This window comes from Myripristis murdjan, chromosome 8 (assembly GCF_902150065.1).
Source record: "Myripristis murdjan chromosome 8, fMyrMur1.1, whole genome shotgun sequence".
Lineage (NCBI taxonomy): Eukaryota > Metazoa > Chordata > Actinopteri > Holocentriformes > Holocentridae > Myripristis > Myripristis murdjan.
In genome coordinates, this window is record NC_043987.1 from 26548574 (window position 1) to 26560817 (window position 12244).

The following is a 12244-nucleotide window of genomic DNA, read 5'->3' on the forward strand; positions in this document are numbered from 1 at the left end:
GCCCCTGAACCATGGAGACACTGGGCAGAGTGGCCGTAAAATAACACCATAATATTTCAGGGTATTCACGGCAATGAGACAAAACACTACCAATATGTTTTCTAATTAATTAGAAAGCAACACACAGTTCCAACACAATAAAAGTCACCTTCAATACACAAAATTTCCCTTCAAATTTTCATTAAATACTAACTCAGAATAAATTACCCCTTATTCCCTCACTTTGTAAACAAAACAGCTACTGAAAGTAAAGAGACCCTCTAACCTCACACAGCCAGCTGCATGATCTCCCAAGTGCATGTCTGTTTGACAAAAATATCCGTCCATGCTCCAAACGAAGTGTAAGATTGGAGGACACAAACCGATTGGACCGATCAGCGTTCTTTAGAGGACGTGCAAGTGTGGCTTTGGTGATGACAAAGAAAAAAAAATTGAAAATTGCATTTCTTTACTGTAATGCAGCCTTTAAGACAACACTTATGCCATATCACAATATCAAACAGATATCGATATGTCGCCCTGCCCAACTTCAGATCAGTGTAAAATATAAATAGTAAAACAAAAACAAAATCAACCAAACACAGTGGTACAAAAATTAGAGTCTTTAGTTCAACCATTCTGCCTTGCTTCTCTGAGCCAGTGTAATTCATATGCTTGGTTGTTTGGACCTCACATCCGCTAATTTCTGTCTCTCCTCACACTCACACAGGTGTTTCCAGTTAAGGTAATGACTGTTTTTTTTTACTGTTAAAAGCAAAAATAAATACTTTTTTTTTTTTGTTTGTTTTGTTTTTTTTTTACAACTGTAAATACAAGCTTCCTCTTGAAAAAAATCACTGACATCCTCTTCCTAGTCGTGTTTGCTACTTGGAAACTCAGTCCTTCGAGACAATTTCTCCGACTTAGGTCACACAAACTCATCGACATGGAAGATTTTGACAAGCGTGGTTCATCACGGAAGCGCTGAAACTGGTAATACTTGTTATAAGTCCCTAGGCAGTCTGCATCAGCTTCTCTGCACTTATTTAAGTTCATTCAGACTAGCATCAGCTATTAAGCTGCAAATCTGTCTTGTCATTAGTTTACACTGCTTACATAATATTGTGGTTTTTTGTTCATATGATCTTTTAGAAGCAAACCACCCCCACACTCCAGAGGTCCCTCACTTTTTTGTGTATACATATTCATAGAGGTCTATTCACCACAAAATGCACCCTCTACTTTCACTATTTAACCAGTTAACTACATTTTTTAAAATAAGACTTCTAAATAATGGATGTTTAGTTGTGATATGATAAGTATAGCAGACATACTTGCTGACAACAGAGAAAATTCAGCATTATTTAGCCAGTGCCTCTGAAGTTTACATCAACGTAGTCCACTAGGAGCAAAATTAATGGACATTCAGGGACCCAACAGTCAAGCAGATAACAAATTAATGTTTAAAATGTTCCATCAAGTCAAACGAAATCATGTCTGTTTGCATCAGCTGGACTGAAGCAAACAGATATAGGCTTCCTGAGTGCAGAGCTCACAAACCACTTCAACCGCAGAAGCGGAAAAGAGACAGAAATTGCCGGGGAAAGTTGTTATTGTTCTTTAGTCTCGTCTAATTTCGGCTGTGTTTCACGCCGCCTGAAAACAAAAACAAAGACGACTAAGACAAGTGTCTGATAAATGGGAGAAACAGCATGTGTAATACTTTTGGGAGGTCGTGGTGGTCTGACAGATTCACTGACAAACTGAACACATGCACTCCCATCACGGCATCATGCAAGTTTTAAGCCAAGAAAAGAAAAATGCAGGATTGAGGATATTTTATACATATATTTTTTTTTAATCAGCCTCTCTCTTCAGTATATCAGAGATCCCATAAAAATAGTTGAGTGGAAACCCCGCTGTGGTGTAATGCACCAGTGAGGAAACTGGTTGGGAAATTGGGGGAAAGGTGCTCTCTGTCTTCCTGCTCTGCTGTTGCTCTTTTCAGTGAAGTGAAGGGAGAGGAAAGGTAGCTGCGCTAATAAGTTCAGCTCTACCCGTCGGCTGCACTCTGGTACGACAGGGGCTACTCCTTGGTGTGCCCCTACGTCACTCTGTCTCCCAATTACCACATTTACACACACACACACACACACACACATATATTTATATATATATATATACACGCAGGTTCATTTACATTCAGGCAGAATTCTAAATGCTCACCATTAAAATCATAAAAGATGGATTTTTTTTTTTTTTTTAACCACGAGTGATCCCCTCACCTTTTACACATTGTTACCTATACATTAAAGAGCATGTATATTATACAGATAGGGCTGAAAATGAGCCACCCCCTCGCTGGAAAAGCGTCAAAGCAGGGCCTTGATAATAAAACAGGGAAATGCCGGCACAAGTAAGCAGTAAAGAAAAAATACTGCGGGCGAGATGAGGCATTGAGAGCAGAGATGCAAAAACGACACTTTGCAATAAAACAGAATTACCAGCAAAACTCGAAACAAGCAGTATCGATTGAATTTCCGTGCTGTTCATATCACAGAATCAGTCAAATGGAAAAGACTAAGAAGAATGAGAATACAAAGTATAATTTGGGCTGCTGAATGCACTGGAAGCCTCACATAACCTTCAAATACCTTTTACTAAAATTAAATTGTGATTGACTGTCTTAACCTAATGCATTTTGTCCCGTCCTGCGACCGCCACAAAAGATGCAATTAATCATCTGAGTCTACTGTTTCCTTATTTGAGGAGCATGGAGTCATCTCCAGTTCACGTCATTGGAACAAATTACCTCTTGACTATTTCTTGCACCTTTCTGCTCGCTGGCTTACAGTAAAATGGAGTGTGTCGGCCAAGAGAGTGTCCTGTTGTGCTCTGACGCAGCAGAAATGTGGACTCTCTGATGTCTGAACAAGGCACGGCGATGCAGGCCCACACAATCCTTCCACTGCGATGATAAACAGATGTACAACACTTTTTTTTTTTCCTTGTCTCACATTTGGTTAAACTCCTCCACTTTGTTTCCTTTAAATGCCAAAAATTAAATAGCTCCATTCCTAAATTTTAAAGGCATTAACAAACAAGCTAAATCCTTCTGCGATTCCAATTCTATTCAAAGTTGGACAGGTTAATCGGTTTTGCTAAACACTATGTTTCAAAAACATTTTTCAGTTTATTTATGTAGGTAATTTCAGATCATTCTATGCAAGATATGACATTTGGATTTCATACATACGATTAAAAAAATGGCAAAAAAAAAAAAAAAAAAATTCAAGAGTTACAGAATTTACATATAATTTTCAGGTGACATTTTCAATATTCGCTCCCTGAAGAACCCTCGTTGAGATAGCAGTGGGCGTTGAGTGTCTGCAGACATCAGTCTCGATGTGGCTGCTAGCACCTAAATGCCAACCTCTATCCATGCAGCCCTGACTGTTAAGAAGCGTAAAAGACTCCAACTTGCAGCAACAAGCTGACGCCAGACAGCTCTGAATGTGCCTGGCTGACACATATCTTCTCTTAATCATCCCGCCGCCTGATCTGGGATCAGTTCATTACCTGGACACAGAGGCGCACAGGAAGCTGACCCGTGAGCAACAAATCCACGCTCCCACAACACTATTAAGATAAGGTCCGAAAAATAAGCGTGCTGCCGGTGTTAGCAGAGGTCCCACACCCTGTATGTCATCCTTCCAATTCAAGCCTTCCTAATTCATGTTAAGGTTACATGTGCTCCCCTCAATATTCTTTGCGGCGCTCAGCCTTTTTGAGGGTCATCAGATGGAGCCTGGTGCCGGGGACACTTCTGAAAGCAGGAAATGCCAGGCAGATAAAGCTGCTACTACAACAAACACACGCACACACACACACACACACACACACGTGCCCACACACACAGGCACACACACAACCACTAAGGTGACATTTTAGATCTCCGCAGTGAATCTGGGAGCGTAACCAACAGTTCCTTTCACCCTCTCCTCTGCTATCTCCGAGCACACTCCAGCCATTATCAGACCTCGAGTCGCGAGCCTCGTCTCCTCGGCCTGCTTTGCCATTTGAAACTACGCATGTCCACGGTTCCACACATTTTTGTCTTTTGTTTAAATGGCCCAGACAAAATCAGTCACATCAGGCTGCCTTTGGTGGGGACCCTCTCTGAGATTATCACTCTCTAATGGAGTCATTTGAGTCAGGCGCATTCCAATCTCAGCCAGGCCAATCAAAAGCACCAGAGAGACTGACTCTGCTCCAGGAGATGCCAAGATGGTGGCAACAGAAAATGATGGAGAGAGAGAGAGGAGGCAGACAAACAGAGAAATGAAGCAAAAAAAAAAAAAAAAAAGAGAGCAGGGAAAACAGAACAATGGGGAGCCAGACAGCATTCACCTTACACCACTGTATCCAAATACATAACATCATTAAGTGTTAACAAAGTGGAATAAGAGAGTTGTGCAGTATGATGGAAAGAAAGGAGCGAGGAAGGGAGGAAGGAAGAAGGGAGGGAGGAAAACAAAGATGGCAAGCAAGGCGGCTGGCAAGAAAGTAAGCCAGGAAGAAAATGAAGCGAGAGGGTGAGCCAGCAAGCGAGAAAGAAAGCAAACAAGTAGGCAAGAGAAAATCAATTAAATACAGTAGAAAGAAAGCGAGACTCAAGTCAAGTGTCGGGACAAGTGCGGCCCATCAAAAGGAACCCTTACCGGAGGAAAAATATAAATAAAACACCATCATTAACCAGCTCTGCCACACTTAACAAGCGGTTCAGAGTGACGAGGGGGGGAGGCAAGAGCAGAGGGAGCCGCGGGGTTGCCACGGCAACGGAAATTAGAACCTGGGATAACAAGAGAAATGAAAATGTGTGGGACGACCCAGGTGAGAGATAGACGGAGGGAGAAAGGGAGAGCAGGAGAGAGAGAGAGAGAGAGAGAGAGGGATGGCTTCATATTTCAGTGGAGAATACAGTGGAGTTAACAAACACAGATTGTGACATATTACATGCAGACTTAGATCCACTGCTTATACAACAATGTGATAAGGCGCTACCTTGAAGACAGACAGAGATGTGGCAGCGGTCTAGTCAAAATAATGCATGAATCAGCCAGAAGCATGCTCTACTGTGTGACATCATCTAAATTCAAAACTCATAGGCCTTTTATTATATCAGTTCTGTGAAAATTGCAGCTAAGAGGCAGAAATTGATAGATAAAGTTAAAAAAAATACCCAAAATACAACTTTCACTTCCTGTTATTAATTTAAAACTCATCGCAGACAGAGTGACAGAATGACAGACCTGGATTTAGCTCTGGAAGAGAACAGCACTGTGGTGACAACATAATTGTTAAAAATCATTCATGCACCTTTTTACATCCGCTTAGAGGTTGCCAGGAAACAGATTATGGCAATTGAAGGTTGGTAGTTTATCAGGTCAGGGTGTTAAGACCTAAAATGTCAATACTGGTCCCAAGGGAGGAATAATTAAGGCGTAAAGATCTAAAAGTCTTGTCACATATGGCTGGCCAGCTGTCACATCTGTCTGTTCATATTCATACCGGTAACAGCTAGGCCTACACTAAAGCAGCAGTCGAGGATGTAATGGCTGGGCATTAAATGCCAGCTGACAGAAGTACAACGAAAGGCTCGCACAGTATAGCACAGCAAAGGAGGAAAAGCCTGGCATTTAAAACAATACACAAGCTCAGCTTCTCCTTTTAGACATTCACTCCCGAGTGGGTTGTCTCAAAGAGATCTATTCCCCACGGTTCTACTTCACACACTCCCAGTGTTCAGAGTTATGGTAAGTAGCAGCACAAAATCAACAGAAGAGTGCAGTACTTAAGACGAAGGTACTTAACTCTTCACAATTCCTGAGGGCTTCAAGTTTCGCCTTTTAGGGCAGCAGAGTGTCCGTCAACTGGAGCACCTGGGTTGAAGCCTTCCCGTTGATGAGTATCCACCCTGCTGATGTGTCCATGAGCAAGACACTGAGCCCTGTGGCAGCTCCAGGGCTTCTGCTCTGATGCTGGGCCTGAGCTTTGGCCAAACAAAAAGAGAATTCCCCTTCAATATCACATTTAAGGGGTCGGAAAATCCCAGTCGATTTGCTTTGGTCTGAAACAAGTTATTACTTTGTTGCATTACGCGTTGGTTCAGTTTCATTTCCCACAAAAAAATTTCAAATGAACCACAATTTCATCAACAAAAGCCATGTGGGAGTAGCCTGGTTCCAGATCTGCCAATCACACATTTACTTTAAAAAGTTTCAAGCGATTCTGCAGGTCTGGTGTTGCTCAATTCAACTTGAAAAAAAAAAAAAAAACAAGCGAGCCAAACAGCACCGCTGTAGGGCGGGACGGACGCTGTTGATGTAATCAAGATGGTCCAGAGACCGAGCGCCAGATATCATATTAGCTAAAACAAGAAAATGGATGATAAAATACTCCCTTGATTGCCAAATTAATTTTACACAGGCATCATGTCTTCTCATCTGACATTGTAGTTTTTCCTTCTTAAAACCCAGACAAAACCAGCACGTTGGCATGGCCACACATTAGTGTCAACTTAAAATGATGTTTGATTCATGAGGATACATTAATCTCTGGTGACTGGTTTTTGGAAAATCAAATCCCCTCCCCTACAGAAATCATTTAGAGTGGAGGCAATATCAGACTGAAGACAGAAACGGAGTGTAACGTGTTGACAGGTCAGTCTTGATATCAGACAAATGTGGAAGCCGAATTTTGTCAAAATAAAAAAATCCGCCTCCAGGCCCTCTAGCTTAGGCCCAGCATGATGGACTCTGCTCTTTGTTTACACTCAGCTCGACAACTCCTCTTTTGTAACTGCTGATGTCAGTGTCCATCTCCTCACACCGGATGGGGGAAATTTTTTTTAGGGTTTGTTTCTCCTTCCACCCACCCCTGCGAAATATGTTTCCCCCAGATAAGAATGAGGGCAAAAAATGAGTGGTCAGTGAAATACGGAGCTCTTGGAGGCAATATTTAATCACACTTTTAAAGAGACTTTTACAAATCATTGGGACCATTGACAAGTTACGCTTTCCATTTTAAATTCAGCTTAATCCTCAAGAGACCAATGAGCGAACGGTTAGCTCCCTCCCACTTTCCACAATAATTGGGGACCTTCTTCCAGGATTTTTACTCTGAATGGAACAGAAACCTTGGAAACGAGGTTACATAAATCCCACTTTTTGGGTTGTTTCTCGCAAATTACATTCGCACAGCTAACAAATCGCGCTGCGGCTCACCTGGAGGAGTACTGACACCTGCATTTTCTGGCATCGCGGCGTGCTTATTTTGGAGCCACCTATGTTCACTTGGCATTGTTCTCATCTATCCAAACAAATCAAACTAAAGGATTACACACTCCAGAGTTTGAATAATCACTGTAAAACTCCTTGGTGTGAACACACCAGCTCGAGCCAGCTGGGTCAAGGAGGGGGGTCGGGTGCGGGGCGGGTGCACCAGTACCTCCCTGGGATCCCTGCTGCTCTGAATTATGAGAGAGGGTAGGATGTGGCTGCGTCTGCGTTTGGCAGGCAGCTGGTGGTAGTGACTGACAGGTCAGGTGAGCGCTGTTGATCCACTCAGGCGTGCAGATCCAGCTCCTCTGACTGATGTGAAGTGGCGTCAATTAACTGGAGCAGCCGAGTGTGAGGGAGGGGACTGAGGGGGGGCGGGCTCTAGACAAGCCTCCTGACAGGTAAAAGGAGGGGGGGCAGGATGAGTGGGACCCTCTGACAGGTCCTCTAATGCCCCACCAACACAATCCCCCGCTTCCATCTCTTTCAGATGCCCCCCTGAGCTAATAACTGTATATCCATATGGAGACACTTGTCACTGTGATCACAGCAAATTGGCTCTAACTGCAGGGTCAGCAAGGACTGTCTTTCACTCAACTATACAGGCATATGCACTGGATACACACACAGGTTACACACACACATACCAGTTTTCATCTTTTTCAATATTTGAAACTATTTTGAGTTTCCTGAGGGAACAGAAATTAAGTTGGAACCTATAAAATCAGATCCAATATTTTCATTTTTTTTTTTTTTTTGTCCCACTCTGCACTGGCACATTTGCAAAACTATATTTCCTGTGTGATTCTGCGTGATCCTCTGTCTGTATGACAATGTACAAAAAGGAGACAATTAAAATAGGCCAGTGTTTCTCAACAAATCCTACACATAGCTTTAATTTTCATGGAGATATGCAGAAATGCTGATGTTCGAGCGCACTGCCAGGCGAAAGGCTAGTTTCTCTTGAAATGTATGAGAGGTAAATCACACTCAAATCATCTGTGAACAGGGAAATTGATTTGAACTGTGTCTTGGAATTAGCAGTCACCGAACACCTCCCCAAACCTGCTGAAAAGATTCACAAACGCTGTTTTCTTTATTGTTCTTAAGCAGCGTTGGATGCAAGACTCCCTCGTTCTGCAGCATCAGACGTACTGCGCATCCTAAAAACTGTCAAATCTACACAACTGCTGTCTAATATGGCGTATCAATAATGCATCTATCATTCAACGTTTGTCTGCTCTCAGCACACATAGATGAAGAGTGTATCTCAGCTTTTAATTGAACAGTTCACCTTTACCTTGTATTTCCTTTCCAGCTTTTGTTCTGGTGGCTCTCTTCTTGTTTAATTAATTTCTTTTTTGTTTTTTCAGTTTTTGCAGGGACATCATTTCTCGTGAAGGCTACACTTTATTGCCGCCACATGCACATCCTCTACTCCTCCACCCTCATGCCCATGCCTCCTTCCTCCTTCGTTCACACTTTCTGGTCTTTTTTCAGACCTGGGCTCTGTTTCCACTTTCTACATGGCAGCTGGATATCACCTGAATCTTCTCACCCGGCTGCCATTTACATGATCAAGTGTCTGCTGCATCCCTCCATTCTCCTGCTGCTTGGTATTCCTCCGCCGGTAGCCTTTAGATCTTCTGTCACCTTCACTCCTTTTTGAAAGTTTTTGTTTTCTATTCAAATCGCCAAACTCATCTCTCATTCTGGACCACCTACTTCCTCTCACCCACTATCTGGTCAACCCTTCCCTTTAAAAAAAAAAAAACAAAAAAAACAGGTGAAAACCAGCTTGGTGCTAGTTTCAAGCTGTTTCGCCACCTGTTTTGTGTTTAAAGATGATAAGCAATATATCAGACCTAAATATGACAAATGTACATTCGCAGTTTCAAAAGAGGGCCCCGGCGTCATCAGAAAGTTAGGCTGACGACGACATCGCAAACATCACAAAATCAGGAAGACCAGAGGCGAGCCGCTCAGGCCTTTCCACGATTTCAGTCTCAGATGGTGAATCTTGATGAAGCGCATGGCATCTCAATTTCATGCCCATGAGCAAAAACAAACATTCTCTCCCGCCCTCCCTCGCTCAAACACACACACACACACACACGCACACACACACCCAGTTGAGTCTCATGGATCCTCACTTTAATAAGCCCTCAGCAATTTTGCACAGTGCACCTTTAAGTCATTATTAACCCCAAGTTGCAAGTAGTGATATCCAGTTTGCTCCTTTGCAGATTTGGTCCTTCCTGAGTGTAACCACTGGAGATACCACAATGCATTCTGGGTTCTCCCTCCGTGCCTTTTGCTTTCCCCTCATGGCCAGAAGGATGAGTGGAAACCAGCAGGAAGACGACCAGAAACATCCTCCCCTCAGATAAACGGGCATGCCTTCAGCACAGTTATTTGTAGGGCTGAACGATATCATCATAATTTTCATTTTCATTTAAAAAAAAAAAAGTACTAAAATAATGATTATGTGATTTCTGCTGGGGTCTGTACCAAAAAAACATATTTTAGTACGTCTAGAGATTATGATTTGTAAGGCAGGGCATCTCTGTAGCACTTCATTTACTGTATAATGGAATTTTGTCACCTTCATCAAAAAATTGCAGCTGCTGCAATTCCAGTAATATTTCGATTAATTGTTCAGTCCTAGTTATGTGTATTTACATGTATTTATGACCTAAAGCTCTGTAATAACAGATTTGCCTTCCCCCACATAACCAGTGCAGCCCATGGATGCTGCCACTCGCCGCCATTGTTATCTAGATTTCTTTATCTAGTTTGCGTAGCACACTTTGAATTAGCCTTCAATTTTGCTACAAACAAGATACAACTTTGCCTCTCAAGCAAGCTTGATGCTACACCAGGCAACACAGGGAAGTGCGTCTCTTAAGAAAAAAAAAAAAAAAAAAAAGTCCTTTGCTCAAGAGGCAAACCAAAATCTACTCTGCAAATTATTGAGTCAGAAGTCAATTCCAACTCAGCATGTTTCAATATATTCAGAGCATCTGTAGAAGCAGAGGAGCTTTAATAACATGCCATTTAGAATGAAATATCAGACCATATTTCCAACTTAAACCAACATGAACATCAAACTGAGACCTATCACTTCAGAGGTCTGTATGACTGGGCACAAAACAATGCACCAGGAAAATATTTTTTTAAAAACTGAAACTTAAAATAAGACTTAAACGGCTATACTGAGCTGTGTTTTAACCTTTTAAAGCCTAGAGTTCAGATAATATGACTTAAGAGATATTTAAGACTTTGACCAGGACCTGCATGCATCCTGTTATGTCCAAATATATTTCGGTTGGGTTTTTTTGTTTTTTTTTTTGTCATTAAAACGATCAAGAAAACATTATGCTTTAAACTCAAGCTGCCTATGACATCCTGGGCCCCCCGCCCTCCGTGATGCACTTCCCATCTCCTAATATTGGTACAGACCAACCCCCCCTCCAGATCTTCACCCCATTTGGTACTCACCTAGATCAAAGTCGCTCAAACATCTGTCGTGCTGGCTGCTGCCATGGCCAGCCAGCTGGACTCTGTCCGTCAGGTCTCTCTGTCTGTAGGTGTGTCCGTCCTGTGTGTCTGTCCAAAGCCCGGGCGCCTTGGCAGGCTGCAAACAGTGGAAAGAATCAACGAGATTTTAGTTCTGAGAGGGAGTGGGTGTGAGCCGCCGCCTTATCATATTCTTGCAAGAGACTCCTTGTCAAGTTGACTGTTTGCGCACACATTTGTTATGTAGAAGACATGAATGCAGAGCACGCTGAGTGAGAGAGTGTGTATCTGTGCGTATGTGTGTGTGTGTGTGTGTGTGTGTGAGAGAGAGAGAGATGGAGGCAAGACATTACAAAGACACGTGTTTTACGAAGACTGTTGTGAGGTTTACACAGAGAGGTGGAACAAAGTGGGACAGAGGCCCTCCTTACGTAATTACACGCGGCATAAAAAAAAAAAAAAAACTAATCCAAACACAAACTGAATCTGGACTGTATCCAAACAGCACTCCGAGCCACAGGTGTAAACACACAGCTAGGAAGGATGGCAAACTCATTTCCACAAATCACTGATGGAGGTGCTTATGGCGATAAGATTCAAAGTTGACTTAATGCATCTTTAATACTGCTCGGGTGTAATATTTACACTGACCTGTAAATATGGATAAAATCGTCGTGTATACGATTCCGACGCACGGGCTGCATGTTAATGTGATGCGATATAAGGAGCCCACAGAGATCCCAGTAACAGTGCAGCCATCTGACAGAACAGACCCACGGTGGCACTCAACTCCAGCATCGAGGTACGCTCTGCCAGTCTCATTAAAATCCTCCAAGTCTAATTCTCTTTCAAATACCACCTCTACCTAAATAAACATGACCGTGGAAGCTTGTTCATATTCCACATGCCTGCGCCCACAGAGAAACAGGATTTCACAGGGCTGACTGGTTGTGTTTGGCCAGCCATTTTTTCTAGACAGATCTGCGAATTCGAACAAAACGTCTAAAGCCGAACAGTCACAAGGATGTTGTTTGCGTTTGTTATACAACCAGTCGGTACAGGTGCCAGCCATTTAAGTTTAAGATGTTTAAACTAGGAAGAACTGTCTAACTGGAGTCAATTTTCTTTTCGAGCCTCCTCGTGCATTACAAAGCGCCATTGTTAAACGGGGTCTGGATGACTTGAAAGGACGGAGATAGCCAAGGAAATGTGAGTCACAGGCCTTGAAAGTGAAATAAATTCTGACTAACACTGAACACTGACTAACGCTTGGCCCGGACCTATGGAGCGAAGAGGCTACGTTTCACACTTACTCTCTTTTGTATTCTAGACCAGCGTCCATATTGCCTGTGGGCCTTTACCTCAGAGAGAGAAGAAAAGGCCTAAATGAACGACTGAAATCGTCT

At 42.7% G+C, this 12244-nt stretch overlaps 1 protein-coding gene across 2 annotated transcripts in view; it reads right to left on the reverse strand.

The window, feature by feature from the left end:
- The window catches only part of spop (speckle type BTB/POZ protein), a 93740-nt gene that overhangs the window by 65033 nt on the left and 16463 nt on the right, over positions 1 to 12244 (reverse strand). The window contains exon 2 of one of the 2 annotated variants that reach the window (XM_030058518.1): positions 10821 to 10956. The gene's annotated coding sequence lies outside the window, so the exon portion shown is untranslated. Of the gene's footprint in view, positions 1 to 5853; positions 5928 to 10820; positions 10957 to 12244 lie in introns of those variants that run through there. The other variant, XM_030058519.1, reaches the window with a different exon arrangement.